This window comes from Theropithecus gelada, chromosome 14 (assembly GCF_003255815.1).
Source record: "Theropithecus gelada isolate Dixy chromosome 14, Tgel_1.0, whole genome shotgun sequence".
NCBI lineage: Eukaryota > Metazoa > Chordata > Mammalia > Primates > Cercopithecidae > Theropithecus > Theropithecus gelada.
The window spans coordinates 85,437,924-85,462,471 of NC_037682.1; the positions used below are offsets into that span (position 1 = coordinate 85,437,924).

Genomic DNA, 24,548 nt, shown 5'->3' on the forward strand with positions numbered 1-24,548 from the left:
TCCTAAGCAAGAACACTGAAATGTTTTAAGTAAGGAGCCCATGGAAAAGATTATTTCTCTTATCGCTACCAGGTGAAGCTCCTCTTTCGCTGAGCAACAGACCAGAGGCTGGGTGGAGTTAGTGCCCACAAGGCAGGCCAAACTCACAGCCCATTTGTCTAAAGATGGCATCAAAGGCTGTTCACCATGACCAGGTGAGGGCTGTTCAAATACCCTGGGCAGGCAAGGTTTCTTTAGACCAGGGGAGTAGAAAAATAATTTACTGAAAGGCAACAGATTTTAATGATGAAGAAGAGCATAGACTCTGGAGCCAGGCTGCCTGGGTTTAAAATCCCATCTCCTGTTTTGCCCCAAACAGTCTAAGGCATGTGTGCATATGAGGGTGTCTGGATGTGGGGGCAGAGCAGATGGACAGGCAGGAGCAGCCAGGTAGTGGGGTTTGCTGAAGAATGGTCAACAGGGACCTGAGGCATGCTGCATCAAGTTTTGCGTATGTCTAAAACGCACTGTAACACAAGCTTAAGAATAAACAAACCAGAGCTCCTCCACTCACTAGCTGTGTCACATGGACAGGTTCCCTGGCCTGCCCTCAGCTTCCTCATGTGTAAGATTGAGTAATAATCGTACCTACCTCATGAGGCTGTGTGAGAAATAAATACATGTAAAATATCAAGCTACTATTGTTTACACAGTAAGTATGAGTAACTAAGCCCCAGGCACTAGACTTGGCTTTACAAATACACTATTTCAACTTAACCCTCTCCACAATCCTATGAGGCAAGATAACCTCTAAGTGGACTCAGGAATTTCAGCAGCAAAATCTGCATCAAAACCCAGGTTTGTTCTAAAAGCCACATTTTCTACTAGAGAGTTCACCTTCCTAAAAGTGACTTTACCAGTTCTTTACGGATAGAGAAACTGAGGTTCAGTGGGATTAAGTAATCCACAATTATGAGTGGCAGACTGAGAACTAAATGCCGATCAGGTAATTGCAAGACATGCAGACTGTGGTCTTTCTGCTGGAGAGAATGGGCTGTCCTTGCTCCATCCTCACAGCATCTGCCCCCCTGGAAGGGGACTCGCCAGCCGCACAGCGGCCACTGTGAGGAGCAGGGATGGCTGCAGATGCCTTCCCCCTCCCTCCAGCCCCTGAATGAGAAAGTCCTTGGGACAGTGGCCTGCAGTCTTTCTCAGACCAGCAAGCATTGAAGTTTGTAACAGAACCAAATAAAGGGGAGGAAAACAGAAACCTCAGAGGAACGTGATGCTAGCGGCCTCTGAATTTGTTAAGTATTTTAGCGAATCGCTTTCCAGGGCCATTGGCCCTTAAGTAAGTATGAGGAGGCACCGGGTCTCTCTGAGACCAGCTGACAGAGTAGTGCCGCAGAGCTCTGTCGGCCTGCGGAGTCCAGGCTCTCCAGGCATCAGCCAGGGAAGTCCTTCCTTTTAATAGCTGCTTCATCTTCCTGAGAGACTCACTCCAAGAGGCCCCAAATCTCCACTAACAGTCTCTGCCATCAATGAGCGAGTCGCACAGCCACGGGGATTAGGAAAAGCGCTTCTCTCCCCACAAATCTCCATAATCAGCAATGACAGGAGAACAGAAATCCTCAGAACAGTCACCATGAATCTGACTTCCAAAGAGAGGCTGCTCCATCAGGAACCGGGACCGCATGAGCAGTGCTGTTAGAATAAAATGAGGCAACCATTCCAGCCAATTTGCATTGAAAACTCAGCTGGAATGCCAACAATTTGCATCCTTTCAGCTAAGAACAAAACCAAGCCTGACCTTTACTTCCAGGACCACTCCGCATTGCTGTTTGCACAAACATACCAAGTTAAAGTAGGAAAACCTAACTGGTGTAAAAAGCATCTGTGGTCACAGTCTAATTAGAACTCTCACTTTCTAAAGCAAGCCAATTAATGCACCCTTTCTGTCCCTCTCCATCTTAAAATTGTCAGTCAAAAAGCATAATTTTACTCAGAAATGATGAGCAGAGGGAGTGCTGGGGAAGGTGGAGAGAGCCACAGGAGAAAGGGAAGGGGAGGGAAGAGGGGCAGACCCCTGGGCAGGGGGAGACTCACAGACAGCAACTGGCAAAACATGATAAGCATCCAGTTTAAGGCTATTATCTCCTTTATTCAAAAAATAAATATTTCACTTTGATTCAACATATTTCAAATCACATTAAGCACAGAGAAGAAATACAGTCCCTTTGGAGATTGTGACACATGTTGGAAAGAGGCATGATCCAAACAATGGGAATGAGGTGAGTGCGGATTCCAGCTGCTTCCCGACCCGGAGGTTCCGCACCTCTTCAGGTGGAGCTACTTATTGATTTTTAGGAGAGAAAAAGAAACACACACGCGCGCGCGCGCTTTGAAGTCTGAAAGGCACATGAAGTGGACCATAAGGTGTATGGCACATTCACTGATAAAACATCCCCTATTCCCTCCCAAGAAAAGCGGAGATACTTTAATCAAGTCAAAGACCAGAGAAGACAGGGTGCTCCAGCTTACAGCTCAGCAACATGAACATCTCTGAATATGAAAGCCATTTTTTGTTTGCGTCCCCCTCCCGCGCCTCCTCTCCCTGCCGATGGGGTCCGCGGCTGGCTGCGGGGCTCACTCGGTGATGGTGGGGCGCGTGGCCACGTACACAAACACCACGATCAAGAGCACGACCACGGCCAGCGTGGGCAGCACCACTGTGGTGATCTGCTGCCGGGCCTCCTGCATGGCTTGCTTCCGCTCCTTCTTGTCCTTGGAGGTCTCCTTCTTGGGCTTCCCTTTGAGCTGCCGCATCTTTCCTAGAGGAAGCTAGGAGGGTGTGTCCAGAGGGATTCCAGGAAGGGCCACACTCTTCCTGTCAAGGCTGGAACCTCCTGTAGAAAGAACTGTGATGGTCAAGAATAAACCAAGTGGAAGAAAAAATAAATCATAAAGGCAAATACACAACTAGGAAAAACACCTGCAACTTACATGACAAAGGGCTAAGAGGCCACACCGGTCTCTAAGTTCCCTTGGGATCAGCGCTCTAAGCAGTGGGCACTGGGTCACCGGTGTGCTGTGAGAGGGGCCTTTGCTCCAGCACCAGCTGGACAAACCCCTGGGTACCAGACAAATAATACTGTGTTCTGTACGTGCCATGAGGTGAAAGGATTGGGAAGTACCAACTACGCTGCCTCCACTCAGAGGAGTGGCTGTCCCTTTCATGGCTCTAGCTACTTGCTCTCCTGCTCTAAGTTCCATGATCTCCCCAGCCCATCTCCAGCATGGAACTGCAGGCAGTCTGCAGTCTCCAGGCACGTGGCCCCCTTCCTGCCCAAGCCAGGCCAGCCTCATTAAGGCTGCAGAGAGCCCACAGGCACCAACTTCTCTCATCTCTTTGTTGGTTCCTTGGCCCATTCATTCAAACCTTCCTGAGCACCTACCGTGTGCCAAGCATTGCTCAAGGAGCTGAGGATAGAGATGAAGGACTCAGTTGTGTCCCCACAGAGGTTACAGTCTGGGAGGCATGATGGAAACCTGGGTCACAATAATAATGAAGGGAGATGGCTGAGCCCACAGTCCTGCCACCCACTAAAGCTGGGATTCTCCTGTGAATTCTGTGGCCCGTGGAGGGTCCTAACAGGTGAAGTAGAACTTTCAGGGGCCTGAGGAATGAATACAAATGTTTGGCTAACTACAGAGGAACATCTCTATAATAGTCAGCTTCTTAGCTTTAAGCAGATGAAAAAGACTTTGGCTGATTTAAATTGAGGAGTTTACTTAAAGGCCTTTGGCATCTCATTGATTCCCAGAAAAGCCAGAGAACCAGGCTCAGAAAATGGGCAGGACATTATGCTGTGCTGCTATAAGTGGATCCCAACTCACACTCCCAATGTGAGGATGCCAGAGCCTGCATCACCACCTGTCAGCACTCGACACGGGCACTGGAGCAGGAGGTGCCCAGCCACCATGACCACCCCCAAAAACTAGACGTGGCTGCTGGCACGGTCTCCAGATGAACTCCCCACCCCCCAGCTTTCTGCATCACCAGCTCTCATGCATGTGTGACTAGACAAGCCCAGGTCCATACGCCCACAGCCTAGCCTTCCAATTTGTACAGTGGGAAGAGTACTTTCCAAACACAGTGAAGGAGTGGGGTTAGGAATCAGGCAGGGATATATCAAAGGCAGATGTCCATTACAATATCCTGGGCGAGTAGCACGGAGTGAGGGGTTCTTGGAAGCAGAAGAGCGCTGTACACCAATGTTCCTCTAGCAGAGGGACCTATGCTCTATACTGTCTGCCCTGTTTTGTCCCAGGGTAGTGGGTGGCCTGTCATCATCTTGAGGAGGAAGATGACATCTCCATCTAAGTGACCGAGGTGGCAGAATGTGGACTCAGAGTTGGGAAAGGTCTTATTGATACCATCCTGTTTTTTTTTTTTATGAGGGATCCTTAATCTCTTACCATTCCTCTCATTCCATTTAGATCCCAAAATCTTTGTTGTATCATTCAAAATCAGGCAGAGTTTCCTAAGGTATGAGATGACAAATATTATTGTGCTAGGATGGCATAATGCCAATCAAGAGCAAACATTAAGGTTCAGGAAATATTAAGGGAAGTGCCATTTGGGCAAATGTATAATTTCCTTCATGAAATTAGGAACAGAGAGAGGGAAAAAAACAAAAACAAAAAACAAAAACAAAAACAAAAAACCTACTATTACTTTCTTAAGGCCTGAAAGGTACAGGAACCCCTGGCTTTACCAATTCTCCTTTTCAGGTCTTCCAAAGGACTTCCAGACTGACTTGCCTTCAAATCCAGGACGTATCACTTACAGGCTAAATGGCTTTGAGCAAGTCACTTAACTCCACTAGGCCTCCATGCCATCATCTGAACAATGAGAACAGCTTGTTTTAAAGGATGACTGTGAGAATCTGGAAAGCAAATGCATCTGTACGCAGAGCTCTGCCCACCCACAGGGACGCGGTACAGGTGGGCTGAGACATCTCCACCCATACCCGTGGGCGGCCCAGGGACGGGTGCACTGAGCTCCTCTAAGCCAGACTGCAGCCTTGAGTGGTGCCCACCTTCGCGGGACCGTGGTGAGGATGGAATAGGAAGCTGTATAACTCAGGGCTCGGCACAGAGCGGGCACTGAATTCATGCTAGCCGACATACCGACACCTGGAACGCACCCCAACGGCCCTGTGTCAGACAGACAGCATTTATTATCCCCACCACGGAAGGCAGGAAACCAAGGAGCAAAGAGGAAAAACGCCAACAGTCACCCAGTTTGTAAATATCCCATGGCTTCTAACAGCAATGGACAGCATTCCTGTTCAAAGCTGCAAACGGCAGCCCATTCCCTCTGATACGGCCTCAAAAAAATTATTTAAAATGAAACAAGCCATCAGCAGCACTCTGATTCATGGCCATTTCCTTGTGAAGATAATGGCCTGTCAGAGCCCGCTGCTGTCTCTCCCAAATTCCTCACAGGACTGGCAGGTGGCACCCCGGGCCTGGGGCTAGCCGAGCCCTGGCTGTCTGGCTAGCAGTGCTGGGCCTGACTTCCCTCCTGCACTTCAGGCTGCTGTCTGCATCCGCCCCCATAAGTGCAGCTGACATTCAAAGGCCCCAGCCTCCACGATGACCAGTCCTCAACATTTGTAAGATGCATTCAGAAGTTCTTGGAGGCATGGAAAAAAGCCTCAAGCTACTGGGGCCGGGGCGGTCTGGTCAGGATTTAAAAGGCAAACATGCCCATCTGAATCCTGCGTACTTCATCAGGCTTCAGGAGAAGCAGCGTCTCTGCTCTCACTCACCTGTGACCTGGGGCAGCAAGGGAAAGCATCTCTGAGATAACAACTGGGGAGGGGACCCTTTGGTGAAAAGGGACCAGCCAGGAAAAAAGCTGGGAAGAGCACCAGGCAGAGGGCAGAGTGGCCTGAGCCAGGCAGGGCATGGCTTACCGAGGAGTGAGAGGAACAAGGTGGCAAGGTGGCGAGGGCAGGACGGGACTCCAGGGAGGGGAGGGGAGGGGAGGGAGAAGCAGAGGTACTGCAGGCCATGGCAAGATTATTCCAAGAACAGCAGCAGGCGCTGAAGGGCTTTCCAGCAGGGAGGCGCAGGTGCTGAAAAGCTCCCTCTGGCTGGTCAGTGGGGAGTGGATTGTGAGGGAACGCAAAGGGAGGCTCTGAAGCAGTCTAGGGGCTGGGGGGCTGGTGGTGGCTTGGACACGGGGTGGGTCAGCGGTGACAAAGAGGAGGATGGAGTTATGTTCTGAAGGTATAAGGGACAGGCCCCAGTGACTGACTGGACATGGCAAATAAGGGAAAGGGGGACACAAGAATAAATCCAAGGTCTGGAGCCTGAACCACCGCATGGGTGGCATGGGTGGTGATTCTGTCTCCTGAGAAGCAAGAAGGGGCATGGGGAGGAGTGGGCACTGGGGAAGGGTGGGCTCAAGAAGCGCATTGAGTGCTTTGTGGGTACCTCTCTGCGTGTGAGGATGCTTCTTAGAGATCGTCGTGGAATATCAAGGAGACAATAGGATAAATGAGTCAGGAGCTGGGTCTGGGCTGAGGATCTGTATTTGGAAGTCATCAACTATTGGATTAAGAGAGATCATGTCCAAGGCAGGCAGAGAAAGGGCCCAGGACTGAGCCCCAAGGCACCCTGACAGCTATAGGGTAGGAAGTGGAAGAGCGGGCAGGAAGGGGAAGAGCAAGGGGGTACTCAGAGAACAGGAGTGAGGAAAAAGAGAACGTGCCATTGTGGGAACCAAGACAGTCAAGAAGGTCAACTGTCAGAAGACAGAGGCACTTGTGCCAGAACATAAGCAAACACACTGCTTCCTTGCTCGGGAACATTTGGCCAAGGAAAAACTGTCAGTGGCACGTGCTCAGTGCAGAGCTGGCTGACACTCTGCTGCAAGCCCCCCTGTCTTCCGGTAGCTTGTGATGACGGGTCTGCATGCCAGCGCGCCAAACAGCACCAGGGCCGCCAACTGCTTCAAAGTTCTGTGGGAAGAGTGTGTGTGGCCAAAAGGGTTTTTCTTTAAATAATAAGAGAAACCAGAGAATGATGTTTGAGGGATCTAATAGAATGGGAGAAAACCCTGACACTGAAAAAAGAAGAGGTCTCTGTAGGAGCAAGACGGGAAGCCGAATGGACAGACCTGCCTTTGAGAGGCAAAGGACCCTTCGAACTCAACAAGAGGAGGGTAGGGAGATGGCACCGGGGGTGGGGTGGCTCCGTACTGTGAGGTTGGGGGACTAAAGGCTTCTGTTTATTTTCAATGAAATCGGAGGTTTCAGCTTAAAGTCTGGGAAGTTGGGAGGCAGGCTCGGGGAAAGAGAAATCAAGAAGTAATCACCTTTGGAGGGTGAAAAGGCCACCACAGAACACTGTCCATGCCTGCCTGCCTCCCTCTGGGCTGAGGACTGCCTCACCATGGCTCTGGGCCCAGGGGCTACACTGGGCAGCCTCCTGGGCCAGGGCTGGCTCAATCACATCTGCTAGGACCTCTGAAATGTAGGCTTGCCTAGAGGAGAAGCTGGGACAATTGGCCTCTACTTCAAGAATCTAAGAGACATGAAGGGACACTGAAGTTAGACAATCACATAGATGTAGTCACCAGGGAAGGCAGGCAGGAGAGAGGCCTGGGGGTGGAGGGAGCACTCCTGAGAGGCCACAAGAGAAGTCCAGTCCCCTGGGAGGCCAGCTCTACACAGGCTTCTGTCCTCAGGGTACTCCGATGTGTCTCTGTATGTGATGAAGACCTCTTTCAACTTTGACTGGCTCCAAGGGTCTCTGTCCATTACACTGGAAAGAGCTCTGCCTAAAATGACTGCTCCAGTTTCACAATGAGGAATCCAAGGCCCTGCCACTGACACAAAAGAAAGGACTGGCAGAGTCAAAGGTCAAACCCACATCTGTGACTCTGAAGCCTGGACAGTCCCCACCTTCCTGGGTGCACCGCACTTGTCTTCCCGCCCTTCACCCACTTTGTGCCCCCATCATGGTTCAGCAGCCCCTTGCAGAGAGAAATAAATGAAGCTCACATCTCAGCCTGCTCAGCCTGGCTTCTGCCCAGCAAGCAGCTCAGGCAGGATGGAAGCTGCAACCTCCAGCTTCTCAAATGCCAGTGCCCCACGGCCTCTAGCTTCCCTAACCAGGGAAACGGAAACTTCACAAACGCCTGAGTTCTACTGATTCTAATGAAACTCCACCTGCTACACCCCTACCCCCCCCACCAGCACACACCCACGGCAACCGGTCGGTATGGGGACATTCCAAATGGTCCCCAGGATGTGTGGGCAGGAGACCAGAGGCAGAGAGGAGGAAAGCGGGGACGCATTCTTCAGCACAGAACTGTTTGTGATTTTTTTTCTGTGATTGTAACTTTCCCATCTTTTCCTACTTCTGTGTATGTAGATATGCATGTATGCACACATGCTAACTTCTTATATGCACTTTTCTCCGATTTGGAGATTATAATGTACACAGAGTGTTAGATCCTATTAGGGAAAGGTAGGAACACAGGTTCGAAATCAGGTTTGTGCCTTAGCTCTGCCTCATCGGGTTAAACGATCTTGGACAAGGGACTAAATCTCTCATGTCCCGACTCTCCTCCTCTGTAAAATGGGTGAGAAACCTGTTTTGTAGACATCGAAAAATTAGAAATAATGTATTATCTGAAGTATGTAGTGGATGAACAGGCCATACCAGAGGCTCAATAAATGGTACACAGTAACTTGCTGTCCAGTGAGGTCTGTCCCTTGGAGATGTACATGAATCTGGGAAACACCAGGGAATTCTACTTTTTTTTTTTTTTTTTTTTGCACCATAAAACCCATGGATGACAAAATTCCCCAGGTTTTCTCTTTTCCCTGAGTTGCCAAGTAGCTGTTGGGCAGGTCTGTTTAAAGGTTTGATGGGAGAAGGCTGGTTCAGGCTCTCAGGGGAAGGTCTAGGACAAGGAAGATCACTTTCAACTCTCATCACCCCAGACCCGCTAACCCTGTGCGGCCAATACAGCAGCCACCGGCAATGTGTTGAACATCAGCCATATGGCTGTGGTCCAAATTCAGCTGTGCTGTGGTATAAAATACACACAAGATTTTGAAGGCTTAGTACCAAAAGAAAGAATGCCAAATAGCTCATTAAAAGTTATTTATGCTGATTACATGTTGAAATAATGTTTTGAATATACTGGGTTAAATGAAATCTATTATTAAAATCGATTCCACCTGTTTTCTTTTTTCTGTTTTAATGTGGCTACTAGAAAAGTTTTAAATTCCATGAATAGCTAGCATTATACTTTTATCGGACAGCTTGCCCCATGCAGTCAGGGGCTCACCCTGCCCTCCTGTAAGCCTTCCACATCATAGGCTCAGCCCACAAGGCTGAGAACTCCCTAAGCCTTCACAGCCCAGCCCCATTCACTCTTTCCAGCCTCTCTACACCCAAATGACCCACTATTACCACCACACCTGAGCCTCCCTGTGGGCTCTCAGCTCCACGCCTTTGCTGATGGAACATCTCTGCTGGAATGCCCTTTTCCCTCGCACTGTCACCTGCCTGTGCAGTCTCTCATCTTTAGACAACCATCACACATGGCCTTCGCCAGCTCCCCCACGCAGAAACAACAGCTTCCTCCTCGGTGCTATCTATCTCAGGACTTGGTTTATACCTTTACTGCAGCACTGACTGGCAGCTACTGCCTAGCTGGCTGGGCCTCTGACGTCTCCACTTCTTGGGGGACTGCAAATGTGCCTTGCTGGTAAGAATATTCTCCTGGGCTGGCATGATGCCTTTTATATAACAGGTGCTCAACAAACATCTGCTGGACTGAATATCAAAGCTGGAATATTTTAAGACAAGCAGTTCATCTTAGGCAACTAACCATTGAGTTAGAATAGAAAATTCTGTAATAATAAACTAGCTAGCTGCCATTTATAAATACTTATTTCATTCCCACCACAATCATACAAGATTGGTATTTTTACCCCCATTTAAATGATGAAACTGAGATTCAGTAAAGTATGCTGTTACCCAACATCAAAGACTGCTGGGAACAAGCACAATCTCAACTCCACTATAAAACCTGCAATAAGTACTCGTTAAGTATTTAATGAATGACCTGCTGAATGAGGATTTGAACTCAGACCTGATTCCAAAGTCCACCCATTTGTGTGACCCCACAGTGCCTTCCAACGCCCCCACAAATAAGAACAGCAGTTACTGCTTCCTGATTGCTCAATACCTATCAAGCGACTGCACTAAAGTCCTCCACAAACACGCAAGCCTCACAGCAGACTTCATCCCCATTTTGCAGACAAGGGAACTGAGGCTTAGAGCAGGCCCCAGGGAGTTAGAAAGTCAATAGTGCAGCTGGGATTCCAATCAAGCTTTTTCTGGCTCAGAAACTATGTTCCTCCCACTCCACGCAGCTGCTTCTGCAGGGGACGCCAGGCTATCCCCTACAAGGCATGTGGACCAATGGGACACAGATCAAGAGTCTATGCCTGGTTCCTGCTTGTCAGCTCTGGAAGCTGAGGACACAGGGAGGGTTGTGAGAGGAACACAGGCCCTCCGGGTGTGTCTCATTTGGCAGCAGGTAAAGTCTGTTGCTTACAATCAGGCTAACCCTGATGCCTGGAAGGTGCCGCTACATGCCGGCTGGGCAGTCGTTCTGGGTTAAAAGATGCACCACATCCTGCTTGAGTTTTCAGTGTGGGCCAGGCTGCTCTAAAGGCCCCCAGGAAAAGTGCAACTCTCTCCACCCACCCCCACACTGCCCAGGGTCAACAGCATGGAGGGAGCCAAGGATGTCACAGGCTGTTGAAGGGGTGCCTGCCGAGAATAGCTTGACCAGATCTGGAGTCCATGCTAAGTCCTTGTACAATTACATCCCACTGTACAACCCACGTGAGAACAGTAACCAGGCCCAGACATCCAACCACTAGACATTCTCAATGCTGTTCTCCTTTTCTAAAGTGTCAAAGCTCTCCTGTCTTCAGAAAAAACAGTTTACGGTGCTCCCTAAGAAGTGGCTGCATGTTTCTCCCACTTCAAAATCAGGAACACAAATGAATAAACAACACAAGAAGGGGATAGATGGGGAAAGCTTCACATCTCTTCCTGTAGCTGTGTCATTATTACAACATGAGGCATTAGAAGGGCCAAACTGCTCTATGCTTTATGCTATAAGCCCAGGGAAGCTGCCCTGGGTTCAGGGAGACATAAATTCTGCACTTGAGAGCAGCAGCTCTGCAGTTCATCAAGTGCGCTTGCTTCATTTTATGTCCCTGGTATTTAGCCATAATGGGCCTGTGATCACTTCACTCCAGGCAGCTGCAGAGTGGGGGTAGGGGACAGACAGGCTGCCAGGAGAATTGTGCAAGATGGGACTCCTGACACCCGCAAAGCACCTGCTGATAACATAAGTGTCTGCCCCAGGAACATATACATGAACCAATAATGACAGCCACACAGGTGCCAGCTCCACTGCTCCCTGCTGCCGACAGGCCACAGGGGTCAGGAAAGCTCTTGACCTGAAGGCCAGTGGGTGTATGAGGGGAGGAGGGACCACAATAGTTACAGACAGATAAAAGATACACAAACACACACACACACACACACACACACACACACACACACACACACTTCTCACACCAACGGCAGAAAAAAGAAGAAAATGTTATTTGGCAGCAGTGGCAGCAGCAGTGGCTACTCCCAAATAAAAATCCAGAAACACAAAAGAATCTCTGAGTGGGCTGCCGAATGACAGAGACATGAAAGCTAGCGTTCTCAATAAATTAGATAAGTTACATTTTTTTGGCACAGTTGGATTAATAAAGTGCTTTTCTGTGCATTATTCATTTCATCCTCGAAGTAACTATGTTATGTATTATTGTCCTTAGTTAATAAGAAAAAGCAGCACATGGTAAGTTAAGTGCATGTCAGGGTTTCAGTCCCATCCTGGCAATTCTAGGGTCTGTGATCCTGGGCAAGTAACTTAACTTCTTAAGACCCTCAATTACTATATTGTCAAAGATAAAAGTACCTAGCATTCAAATATTTTTAAAGCATACCCTGTATGTCAGGGGACAATGTTGAGGATGCAGCTATGAACAAAACAAGCAAAAATGTTGCCTTCAGGTAATGAAGCTGTCTTCATTCACAGGGAATGTGGAGAGACAGACAACTAACAAATGGATAGAGCATGTGTCAGATGATGCTGTGTGCTGCTGGAGGCGCAGAGGCTGCAAATTTAGAGTAACTGAGCAGGGAAGGCTTCATGAGAAAGTGACACTGGGCCAGAGACTTGAAGGGATCTGTGCAGATTCCTGGGAAGATCTTCCAGGCAGGGCAGGATCCATGCACAGACCCTCAGGCGGGGCATCACTTGCACATCTGAGAAGCACACAGGGGCCACAAGTCCGGAGAAAGCAAAGGGAGAGCTGAGGGGTCAGAGAGGGAGCAGCAGAGGGCGAGATGGGGCCACAGGAGGGTGCTGCTTACATTTTAAAAGAACTCTGTGGCCGGGCGCGGTGGCTCAAGCCTGTAATCCCAGCACTTTGGGAGGCCGAGACGGGCGGATCACGAGGTCAGGAGATCGAGACCATCCTGGCTAACACGGTGAAACCCCGTCTCTACTAAGAAATACAAAAAACTAGCCGGGCGAGGTGGCGGGCGCCTGTAGTCCCAGCTACTCGGGAGGCTGAGGCCGGAGAATGGCTTGAACCCGGGAGGCGGAGCTTGCAGTGAGCTGAGATCCGGCCACTGCACTCTAGCCTGGGCTACAGAGCGAGACTCCGTCTCAAAAAAAAAAAGAACTCTGTGGACAACTGACTGCAGTCAATGAAAGGGCTAAGGCAAGGAAATCAGTGAAGATGCTAATGAATTATTCAGGTAAAACCTGATGGTACAGGATAAGGGTAGATGGTACAGGATAGGGGTAGATGGTACAGGATAGGGGTAGATGGTACAGGATAGGATGGTACAGGATAGAGGTAGATGTGGTGCAAAGTGGTCTGCACTTCGAAGGCAGAGCCACACAATTTACCGAGACTGGAAATGGAGTGTGAAAAAAAGCAAACAGACTGAAGGTTCTCGGGCCTGCGCAACTGGAAGAATGGAATTGCCATTGAGGGAGGTGGGAAGTTGCAAGGCGGGTGTGAGGTGGGTGGGGAGAGCTGGAGTTTGACAATCTATCAGCCATCCCTAGTAGAGGCACGAAAAGGCAGCTGGAGGCATGGGCCTGCAGTGCAGGGAGAACGGGCTGGCCACAGGACCCTGGGAGCCGTGGGCCCTTAAAGCCGGAAGCAGAGTGTGCGCAGAGCAGGGAACTAAGCCCTGGAGCAATCCAAAGTCTAGACCTTGGGGGAGTTGAAGAGGAAGCAGGAAAAGACTGAAAAGGGAGTGAAGAAGAAAACCAGGAAGAAGATGGTGGCTTGGAAGGCAAATGAAGAAGGTGTCCTGAGGAAGGGGGAGCTGGTCATCTGGTCTGGCCACATGCAGGTCCTCCATGGCTTGCAGAGCAGTTTTGGTGAAGAGGTCAGGGGCAAGATCGGAGTAAGTCTGAGGGAGGGTGGCAGCAGGCAGACGGAAGGCGGAGAGGGCAACTCTTCTCCAGACTGCAGTAAACAAGAGCACCGGGAAGACTCGGAGGCAGTGCCGGCCTGAAATCCTAGTTCTGCCGTTTATTGGCCCTGCAACCTCAGCCAGGTTACTTAATCTTTCTGTGCCTCAGATTTCTCACCTGAAAAATGGGGCTAATCATTGGACATAGAAAACTGATATACAAGAATAGTGACTGGTACATAGTAGGTATAATATAAGCATTAGCTGTCATCATCATCATCATAAGGAATAATGACAAAATAATTATGCAGGAAAAATAATTCCTGGAAGAAGAGCATCCGCTTAGGAGGCAGGGAAAGGAGGGAGATGTTGGCAGTCTGAAGAGAAAGAAGCCACAAACAGCTGTCGCAGGAGGCAATGACTGAATGGGAGTGGCGTGCACCCGCCACCGCCTCGGGGCCCACTGCAGTCGCGGGCCACACAGCTTGAAGCAGGCAAGTCAGGATGGCACCAACCGCGCAGGTGTAGGCACAGAAAAAGTAGGAGGTTCAATTTAACCAGGATGGTGTTTCATCAGGCCAGTACGACAAAGTAAGAGAAAGACAACGTGAAGATGACATGAGATTACAAAAGAAAAATCCCTGGCATAGGCCCTGAGCCTGAAATCCGACCATTGTTCAAAGAGCTTAAGTCTTGTGTCCAAGGAGCCCCCTCTCTCCACAGCTGTCCCTCACCTGTCCCCCCACACCCGTCTCCCCCTCCATCCCCTATGCAGAGAGTTCAGGACCAGAAAACAATGCTGGACTCACAAATTTGTTCTTTCAACTAAGCCACATCCCTCCCTTTCCAGTTAGAGGTATTGTCACATCCTTCACACCAAGTTGTGATAAGGTGCCTCTCTTGTTTGTGAGAATACTTTCAGGCTCGGGGCAGTCTAGAGACCAAAGCAGCCCATGTAAGTGCAGGTTTGTCCTCAAAAGCTCCTTCCCAGAGCCAGCAGCAAAGTAGGCTCCTCCTGCCTTGAGGAAAGGCTGCCTTTTAAGGACAGGCCCTAAGATTGCATGAAATCCTCTAGGTGCTCACAACCAGCTCCTCTCACTGAAGGTGGAGTAAGGAAAAATGAGGAAGCAGAGCTTTTGAACAGATCTTGTTATTTAACCCTGGCCAGCCAGGACATGCCCTTCTTTACAGAGGAATCAGAGTTAAATTAATAGCCACCAGCGACCTGAAACACAGCAACTATGTCTTTAACTAGTTGACATGAAGCCAAGTCAACCATTAAAAGGACAAAGATGATAACTAAATAAAAATGAAGTAACTTGAAATTCCTGTAAGACGGTCCAAAACAATGGCTTTTGAAATGCTTATCATGTGCAGAAAGAATGTAACAGCAGCACATGCAACACGAACTGAAATCAGATTTTGAGAAAATATGTATGTTTATATAGTCTGATACTTCATTTCATTAAAAAAAAAATGCTGGTTGCAATCCACAAAAGAGATTTCGCCATCAATCAATGAGTTGAGACCTGCAGCTGAAGTCCACTGGACTAAGTCGACCTGCCAGTCAAGGCTGCCTCTTGCAGACTTCATATATTTAATGGTTAAATCACAATGGTTAAGTGGCCAGGTGAGGTTGTGGAAACACTAGCTCCAGAGGTCTGTACATTAAAAGGGGATAAATTACAGGTTGAAGAAGGGCTAGATTTAGCTGCGGCTCTAAAAGAACCTAAACCAATGTGTAGACGTTACGGGGACCCAGATTGAACTGCCTTTGGGGCAGAAAATGCTCTATCTCCTGGAGAAACCAAGCAGAGTCTGAAAGATGAATAGGATGCTGAAGAAGGGACTTCAGAAATCAGATCAAAGAGATGGACCCAAGAATTACTGAAATCTCTTTCCATTCTGACAGTCTTCTCTACCTTAATGAATAGGTGGTTATAAGAATGAAATGCAAGCAATCTGTGTGAAAATGCTCAGACAAGTTACAAGCTCCTCTATATACCGTCATTCCTTGGCAGTTCTTTATCCAAATCTGTAGGTTCCCTCAACTTCATTTGCTATTCAATTAGGTACTTTAAAACAGCAGGTACTAAAAGTAAGCATGGCTAATTCATCACTTCCTTAATGGCAGCTCAACTCCAAGGCAAGGCTGGGGAAGAATTCTTGAGAAAGCATGCAAGCCATCCAGTGGTGTGCACTAGGTTTTGTTAAGGCAGTGCTTCTCCTAACTTGACCATCTGAAATATGCAGAAGGAAATGAATGCCCATCCCTGGAGGCCATGTCTAAGGCATGGCCAGGGTAAGAATAAAATTTCATTTGGCTCTTCTGTTATCTTAAAACGTCAAGTGATCACATGTAACATCCCCCTTGTTTACTTACGATGTGCACACACTGTGATAAAGCCTTCCGTGGCTCTCACTGATTCCTGACATCCCCATGCTGTTGGCTCTACTGCATCACAGGCTCCCACCTTAGAAGTGAGAAATGAGTTTTGAGACTATGTAACTTGCTCAGGACCACCAGGCAAGTAAGTGGTGAGACAGAGCCAAACCTAGGCAGTCTGGTTCCACAGCCTGCTCTTAACTACTAAGCGATATTGAATTCTCCTCTAACAAATATCAGCATTTGTTGTAAAATTTTAAAATGTTATTTCTCCCAAATCTTTGGGTTAAATGTGACCCGTGAGGAAGATGACCACATTGACCCTGATCCTTGGCCCCCATGCTGGCACGTCGGTGCACTGGAACTAGAGAAAAACAACTTTGCCAGAACTTGCCAGACTGTCCCCATGTTTTTGTGGCCAGGTGTGGGCTAACAGTCTCCTCTCTCCTGGACACGTAACACAGCCCTCATGTTCTTTTAGGCATGAACTTCATCAACAACCAAGATGCCACAAGCACCAGCTGTTTATAACATCTTTAAAATGAAAAATTCACCTCTCAGCTAAATTACAGTAAGTTAATTACAGAGCCTGGCTGATGGCAGACAAATGGAAAGAGTGAGGGGACTAACTGAATTTATCAAACAGGAACAACAACAGCACACACCAAAGGTTGTGCATCCAGGCCTTCCCCCAGTAAAGAAGCTGGGGACTAGCCCCAGAGACAGGCGAGTAAGCTCCAGCATCCATTCACTTATCCAGCTAATAGTTGCTGAGCACCAGTGTTGGCGACTAACCATGCACAGATTCATTCACTCACTCACCAATTCATTCTTTCAAATACTTCCTGAGCACCTACCACATGCCACATGCTGATTAACTGTTGTGAATACACAAACTGATTGACTGACCGGTCCATATGATCATTCACTGATTCACCAAATACAAGGCAGACTCGATGTGCTAGGTAATGTCCTGGTAGCAGGACAGAATAATGAAAACAAAGTTCCTGGTCTCATGGAACTCACATTCCAACTGATGGAGATAAAAAATAAACAAAAAAAAAGTGTAATATGTCAAGGAACAAAGTGCTATGAAGCAAGACAAAAGAGTGTAAGGTGACCAGGTGGGGGATGTGATTTAACAGGGAGAGCATCACGAGGGACTGCCTCTGACTGGAGAGCAGAGGCCTGCAGGAAAGGCTGGAGCAAGCCCCAAGGAGACCTCAAAGAAGAGCGTGCCAGGGAAGGGCATGGAGGGCAAAGGCCACAAGGCAGGAGCAGCATGAAGGTTTTAAGGGGTAGTAAGAGGCCAGGGTGACCAGAGCAGAGAGGGTTGATGTATGGTGAGCAAGGGGACTAGCCGAGCAGCTGAGACGGCCAGTCCAAAAGGGATTCTGCAAACACACTGTGCACATCTCAATGCTTACCGTGTGTGCTTCACTGCAGACCTTTGATTCCTGACAAAATTCAAATATTTTGCAAAAGAAAGGCAGTAAGCTAAGCTGCTATCAAATACTTACATAGCGGTGTGTCAAAGTTCTCCAGGGTCTCCTAAGAGTCTATTTCAGGGTAGGAGAAAGGGAATCACCCCATTAGAAAATGAACTTGAGCTGCTGAAGTTGCATTTGTCACTAACAAAGTGATAAATATTTGATCTTTAACTTAAATGTCCTCCTTTTTGCTGAACCTTAAGCTGATTTACCAGTCAATGAGAATGGTTTTGGCAAATGGCACAGAAAAAGAAGGCTTCTGAGCACTGAAGACAAGGTTTATTGATCTTGCCATTGGCCCAACTGCAGAATGCACAGAAGCCTCCAGGTCAGCAAGGGTCAGACCAGCTCCAGCCTTAGGTCCACTCAGGCCACCGTGGGGCCACTGTTAACTAAGGCAAGCCTGGGCACCAGAACAGAGGAGAGCACTCCTGGTCACCTTCTACTCCATCTTCCCCTTGCTGCCCCCACCTGCTCCTGGTTAATAGCTTACTAAGGGCTGCTCATTCCCTTCTGTGTTGACTCTAGAATCCGTATCCCAACCCATCCCCAAATAAAATAGAGGCTGCAGACACTGCATGCATACCCATGCCTGTATGTTCTCCCTGCCATCACTGAGTCCTCAGCAACTCTACCCAGATGCCTCCCTGCCTCTAGCCTCCCGGTAACTCAATTTCCAGGGAATGATTTCACAGAAACCCATGTCTGATCTTAGTCCTCTAACTAGAATGTGTTCATGGGTTCCCCACTGACAACAAAACAGGGTACAGATAGGACCTGGCTTTCAACGCCTCTGTGCCGAGCCCAACCCTGACCTCTGACGACACGTCATGCATGGCTGTTCTGTCTGCACACAGTGGGAGAACAAGCTGTACTCTTGCCCACTCCCAAGCCTCCTCATCGTGGCCTGCTTTATATACTTGCTGGGTGATACAAGACTGTCCCTCTCATCAATGCTGCCCAAGCCAGAAGTTTGGGGATCTCCTAGACACCACTCCTCTCTGTCATTCCCTACATCAGACTGTTCTCCCTTATCCTAAACATCTCTCAAACATGCCCCTCTCTCCTTCCCCACAGCCCTCATCTTTGTTGTTGAGGAAATTGTGATAGCCTCCTCCACCATTTCTCTGCCTTCGCCTTACTGCTTTCTCAAGCCTTAAGTAATGCAAACACCCCTGAGTCCTTTCAGAACCACTGCCCATGGAGGCAGGGCAAGGGATGCCACCCTTGCTCATCCCACATATTTTCCCCTTAGCAGCAAAAAATAACATGGTAATAACACTGAAGAATCATCAGAGAAGCAAATGTGGGAGACAGAGATATCTTTTGCAAAGGGATACAGATGATGCATCTAAACTTCATACCTGTTTTAAAGTCTAGTTATCATAAACTTTGAAGCCAAAACATGTTCCTAGCATAAATATGCATCGCTTCATAGTGCAGGGTTAACAACCGACCAAATCATGTTAACCAAATAATGAGAAAGCCAAGTTAACAGTAGAATTAGACCTCTAGATTCCCAGCAACTTTTCAGTTGCTCTCACAAATTCAAGACTTCACTGACGCTGCACTGTCAGAGTGCCATTTCCAAACCAGCAGGAATCCAACTGCCTGTGTCCATACCCAGCAGGCAGCTGGAATGCCCCACTGCTGAGCATGGCAACTCAGGGCAGTACAATCATCCAGAAACTCCAGCAGGGCACTAAACACCAATCACACGTCAGTCACTTAGCAACATCCAGCCTACAGTCACACCTAAAACGTGCAAGTCTGTGGAATTTTAAGTTTCACACCCATTAGAACTAATAAAAGGAGTTGCATATCTGAATCAGATCACTGACTTTCAGGAGAAGTCTTAGTACAGACCATGCCTACAGAATCCCTATTGCAAAAAACAAACCCGATCCAGTAACTCCCTAGTATTTAATTCTACAGTGGCATTCCACTGCCTTTAGAACAAAATCCAAATCCCTTGCTTAACCTGGTCCCCAAGGAAGGACCTGCATGATCTGGCTCCTGCCCACCTTTTGCGCTCAACTCCCACCCCACCATGCCCTCCACTGCAGCAGCAACCCTCCTCGGGGTTCTCTGGCATGCCACGCTCTAGCTGACCTCCCAGGCCTTTCTCCATGCAGCTGTCTGAAATGCCCTTTGCACCCCTGTTCTCCCAAGCCTTCCTTCTGCTTGGCAAAAAAGTAATAAGCACTTGGTACTTGGCATCTCTTTCAAGACCCATCTCAAGGGTCACATGACTTTCCACTCCCCAGGGTGAGTGAGGGGCCATCTCTGTGTTCCCATGACTCTGGGTAATAAACTCTATCACAACGCTCATGACACTATTAAAATCACCTTTGCTAGTATTCCCATTACAATCTTTGCTGTAACTCATCAGGGGGACCCACCAAACTCGTATCTTAAAACATTTCAATTTCGAGATCATAGAAAAGTTGTCTTGAGGCCACAGTGTACCAAACATCCAGCTGGAATGTCAGTATTACCATTAATTACCTTGGGGAAGGCCTGAGAATGGAGAGTATCATGCCTAAGATGAAATTCAGGTACGTGCTTTACAGGTGTGTGCATGGCTGCACACGCACACACACACACAGGAGTAAAGCTCAAGACTAAGGAAAACAAATCGGCTTCAAGATAGGAGAAACATATTTAAAAAGGAAAGCTGTATGCTAATATTTAGCTTTCTTTTTCCCTTGTATACTAGAATGCCAGTCTTTTCTTGTACCAACCTAGAACCAAGTTTCATTCAAGATTTCCTGAGCTAAAATGCTGCTGCACATTTTTCTGTCAAAATATGTGCGTGGAGGGTGGGGAGGTTGCTTGGGGAGTAGCAAGGAGTATTGCAATTTCAGTTGATTACTTATTGGCTATTAACTTATTAAGGTTCCAAATGAAATAGTGGTCCACCTCTGTGTTCTAGGAATTGTTATTCTGGTGTCTGGAGGAACAAATCACCCCTTGTTCCATTTCCCAGAACACAATATTCATTCTAAGTACACCTTTGAGAGCTTGAGATATTTTATTGCATCTGGAAAACTGAAGTCACTGCAATCTTCCAAGGAAGCCAAGAGTGAAGCGGAGAGTGTCTCACAAGCTATAACAACGTGGTGCCAACAATGCTGTGCCTCTGAAGCCAGGCCTGGGGCCCAGACAGAGCAGTCCTCTCCACGAGCTGCACTGGGCTTATGTGTTTCATCAAGTGCAGGATGAGGTCACCAACAGGTTTCAAGCAAGGTAGTGAAATGATTTGACAAGAATTTTTAAAGATTGCATTGGGTCCAAAGTGATGACAGGAACAGAAGAAAAAGAGAAGCAGGCAGGGCAGCCAGTTAAAAGGCTTTGGCAGTCACCTGGCAAAGGATGATGTTGGCTTGGACTTGGGGGTGGATACAGGAAGGCCATGGATGAACTCAATATCCACTTTAGGAGAGGCAGCATTAGGACTTGGTGATTTGGAGGAAGAAAAAGACGAGTATTAACAGATGAACTCCCAGTTTCTGGCTTGACAAAGTGAGTTAACAACTATGCACCTTAATAAGATGAGGGAAGGGAGGAGGCCTAGAAAGGGACTATGGTAGAAGCAGACCAAGAGTTAAAATCTGGACACAGTAAGCTTGAGGTGCCCATGAGATATCAAGTTTGCTAAGTGTGAAAAGGGTGTAAGAATGCTACAGAACACAGAGGAGTCCTCGGACCAGCCTCAGAGGTGACCCCTGTCCATCCTCTCATGGTGCTCGGAGGTCCTGCCACTGTGCCAATTCAAGGTGGGCACAACCACTAAGGAGCACCTGGGACCCCATAGAGGCTACCCCATGTGGGTAGTTCTATGAGGATCTTCACTAATGAAGATCCAGCTTTGGGGTTAAGAAAACAATAACCTTAACAGTAAAATGGTGCTTGCATCATGCCACAACTGTAAGTAAAATGTGAAGCCTGATGTTTCCTTTGATTACAAGCATCACAATAGGCTTGCAGATTTCTCGATATTGATGTTTCGGATTCCCAGTAAAAGGGTACTGGTATCTGGTCTTGGGCCCCAATGCTCACACTATGGGGAGTACCAACCTGTTTGGGGGATTCCAGGTTACAGTTTCCCATAGGAAAATGTTAATCTAAAAGAGTATCAGAGGAAGGTCTCAAAATAAAAAGACGAGAGACAGTGGCCTGTTTTAGGAAAACAACAATTCACTGAAATCATATCCTGCTCTTAAGGTAATAGCCTCTCTTCTAGAATAGAAGCTGGTTTTTTATTATGATGGTTCTATTTTCCCATTTCCCCATCAAAGAACAAATCAAAAAGTCACTTGACAATCCGCTCTTTCATTAAAAGTTGAGCCATTTTTAAAAAATCACAGTTAACTAAACAATTCCACATGGCAATAAAGCACTGTGCTCTGCTGCCTTGATTGATAGAAACCATTTGCAATTATTTAAAAGAGAAGAAAGGGAAAGAACATCATCAGATACAGCTGAATTAAGCTGATCAAACCTGTTAGTGTCTTCCAGTTTACTCAGAGTAAGACGATACAGCATTCATGTAAACTAATTAAATTTCTTGTATTTAAATTAGCCTTAACAAAAACAAAACTTTCAAGACTGACTGGAAGGTCTCAGGAGGAACATACCTGCTTTTTCAAGAGAGCTGCCTGGCTGAGGGTGGAGGGAGCACCAGGGTCAGACTCTCAACAGAAGGTCAAGACTCCCCTCCCTCAAAGGAACATTGAGGGTGGGGAAGAGACGGTTTTGTGACACTACTAGTTTGCCATGGCTTCCAAAGGAGAGGGACCAAGATGAGATGGGGTGGGAAAAACTGAACCCCATTCACATCAGCTCATGACGTTATGCCAGACATCAAACTTCTGAGCTTACTTCCTGACTTTGAAAATGAGAGGTTACCACTCGCCTCTGCCTGCTTCCCAGGACTGGCGGGAAAAGCAAATCTGTCGATGTGTGTCAAAGCACCTTGCAAAAGAGAAAGCACTCTACCAATGTGAGAGATAATTGCTGGTTACTGTTACAGGCAGAAAGGGCTGAGTCAAGTCTTCCAAGATGATGGTGACCAACTACACTGATTTTTTTTTTTTGAGAACTGTCAATTGATTATTTATTTTGTATAAAAGTTACATTGAAAGAAGAGGTTGAAAAGTCAAGTATACTTGATTTGCACACACTCGCGAAGTCTCACAGGATTCAACCGCTTAGATAACTTTTTTATTGATAACAGGATATACATATTAAAAGCCTCACACTGAAGCCCAATACACATGTCCAATCCAGACAACAATGTGCAAATGAATATGGAAAACAATCTCTGGAAATTTGTGTCTCTGGGAACACCCACAATCTATGCTTTGTCCCTCTGGCTATGATGCATAAACTCATAAAATTAACAAGAAACTTTTCTGGGATCTTTAGCTGTTACAGTAAACAGTTTGAGAAGAGGAACCTGCTGACTTGTTCATTTAAAAGACAAAGGCTGGGGGCAGGGAGGTGGATTAAGACACAAAGTCATTGAGTGAAGCAGTCGAGAGCATGGCACAGATGGAGAAGGTGGTCCACTGGTGCAGCAGACAGGAGGGGCCACAACCACAGCGAGACCTAAACCCCACCACACGCAACCCCCATTCACACCCGCCACAAGGGGTGGAAGCGAGCTGGGGAGCTGCGCTCCAGGGACCACTGGCATCCAGCTCTGCCTGTCACCTTCCTCTCCACTTCTGGATTCCTGCTCTTAACGTGGGCCCAAAATCGAATGTGAAAAAAAAGAATCAGATACCAAAGCTTTGCTATTAGCTTCATTTCATCAATAGCCAAAGGACACCTGGAGAAGATCAGGCATTTCGGATGAATGCTCAAAGATCATAATGTGTTTAAGAATGATTTCTAGTACAGGCCCAGTAAGGGAGGTGTGGTGGGGGTATGATGTGGGTCCACACAGGAGCAGGCCTCTTGTGGGGAGGCTCCTACATTAGTCATTCGAGAAACATTTATGGAGTACCGACTGTGTCCCAGGCACAATTCAGATGCGCCCTCGAGGAGCTTACTGGGGAAAACACAAAAACAGGCAACGAGAATAAAGTGTGAAGGTAAGTACTATGATGGGGGGTGTGTCACGGACCTCTACCCGATCGGCCAGGAGAGGAAGGGTGAGACCATCAGGGGAAGGGCAAACGAGAACACAAACGTCACAGGAAGGTGAAAGTGTCGTGGGGGTTCAACAGCAGGAGAAATCACCCGCAGCCTGGAGGAGATCTTCCCCAAAGGACAAAGGTGGCATTTGATAAACATCTTGAGGGATGAAGAGGAACTTGGCCAGGCAGAGAGAAGGGGTAAAATATTACACACAAAACTGGGCATATGGGAGGAATGACAGGGACAGTAACCTCTCCCCAGACAACGAGTTTCCCTTACAAGAGAATGTTTACCTTTTCTTCAACTTCAAGAATCGTTGATTGAATAATTTCAGCAAACTGATTTTCCGTACAGGTGACTTGAGTTATTCCTGTTGAGAAATTAGAAGAAAAGATATCATAGGTGCTGGGAAGGTATCCCTCCACAGACTCCTTTTTTGGGACTCCCCAGCCCCTCAGCCCATGCTGAGAGGGCAGTCACACGGTCCCCCTCTCCCAACTGGCTTAGGGATAGACACTTATCACCGTCCTGCTCCAGAAGGGGACAGAGACAGATACACTGGCACATGCGTGCATGTGTGTGACGGGCAGGAGCACGCAGCCCCTGTGTGGAGTTAGAGGGGCCTTCCCACTCCAGCAGGCAGTCAAGCTTTGCTCCTTGTATTCCTGGGATTACTACAACAAACTCACTGCTAACTTAAGCTGCCATGAAAGCATGGCTATTCCCTGCAATCAAAAACCACTGATTTAAAAATGAGGGATACAGGTTTGGGACTAGAAAAAGAAACGAAAGTGGAAGGTGAAGGAACAGAGGCTTTTAAACCAAAGCCTTGGGAAAAATAAAAGATGATGAGAAAGTGACCCAGGCATCTGAACTACTGTCCCATAACATCAGAGAGGAAAGGAAGAGATGTGTGAGAGCCACAAAGGACAGCCAACAAA

At 47.7% G+C, this 24,548-nt stretch overlaps 1 long non-coding RNA gene across 1 annotated transcript; it reads right to left on the minus strand.

The window, feature by feature from the left end:
• Nucleotides 1–2,119: 2,119 nt before the first annotated feature.
• Nucleotides 2,120–23,972, minus strand: LOC112606539. The gene is made up of 2 exons (XR_003115649.1): nt 23,901–23,972; nt 2,120–2,897 (listed from the first exon to the last, which is right to left on the minus strand). It is a non-coding gene; the product is annotated as an uncharacterized LOC112606539 (long non-coding RNA).
• Between the last annotated feature and the right edge of the window lie 576 nt (nt 23,973–24,548).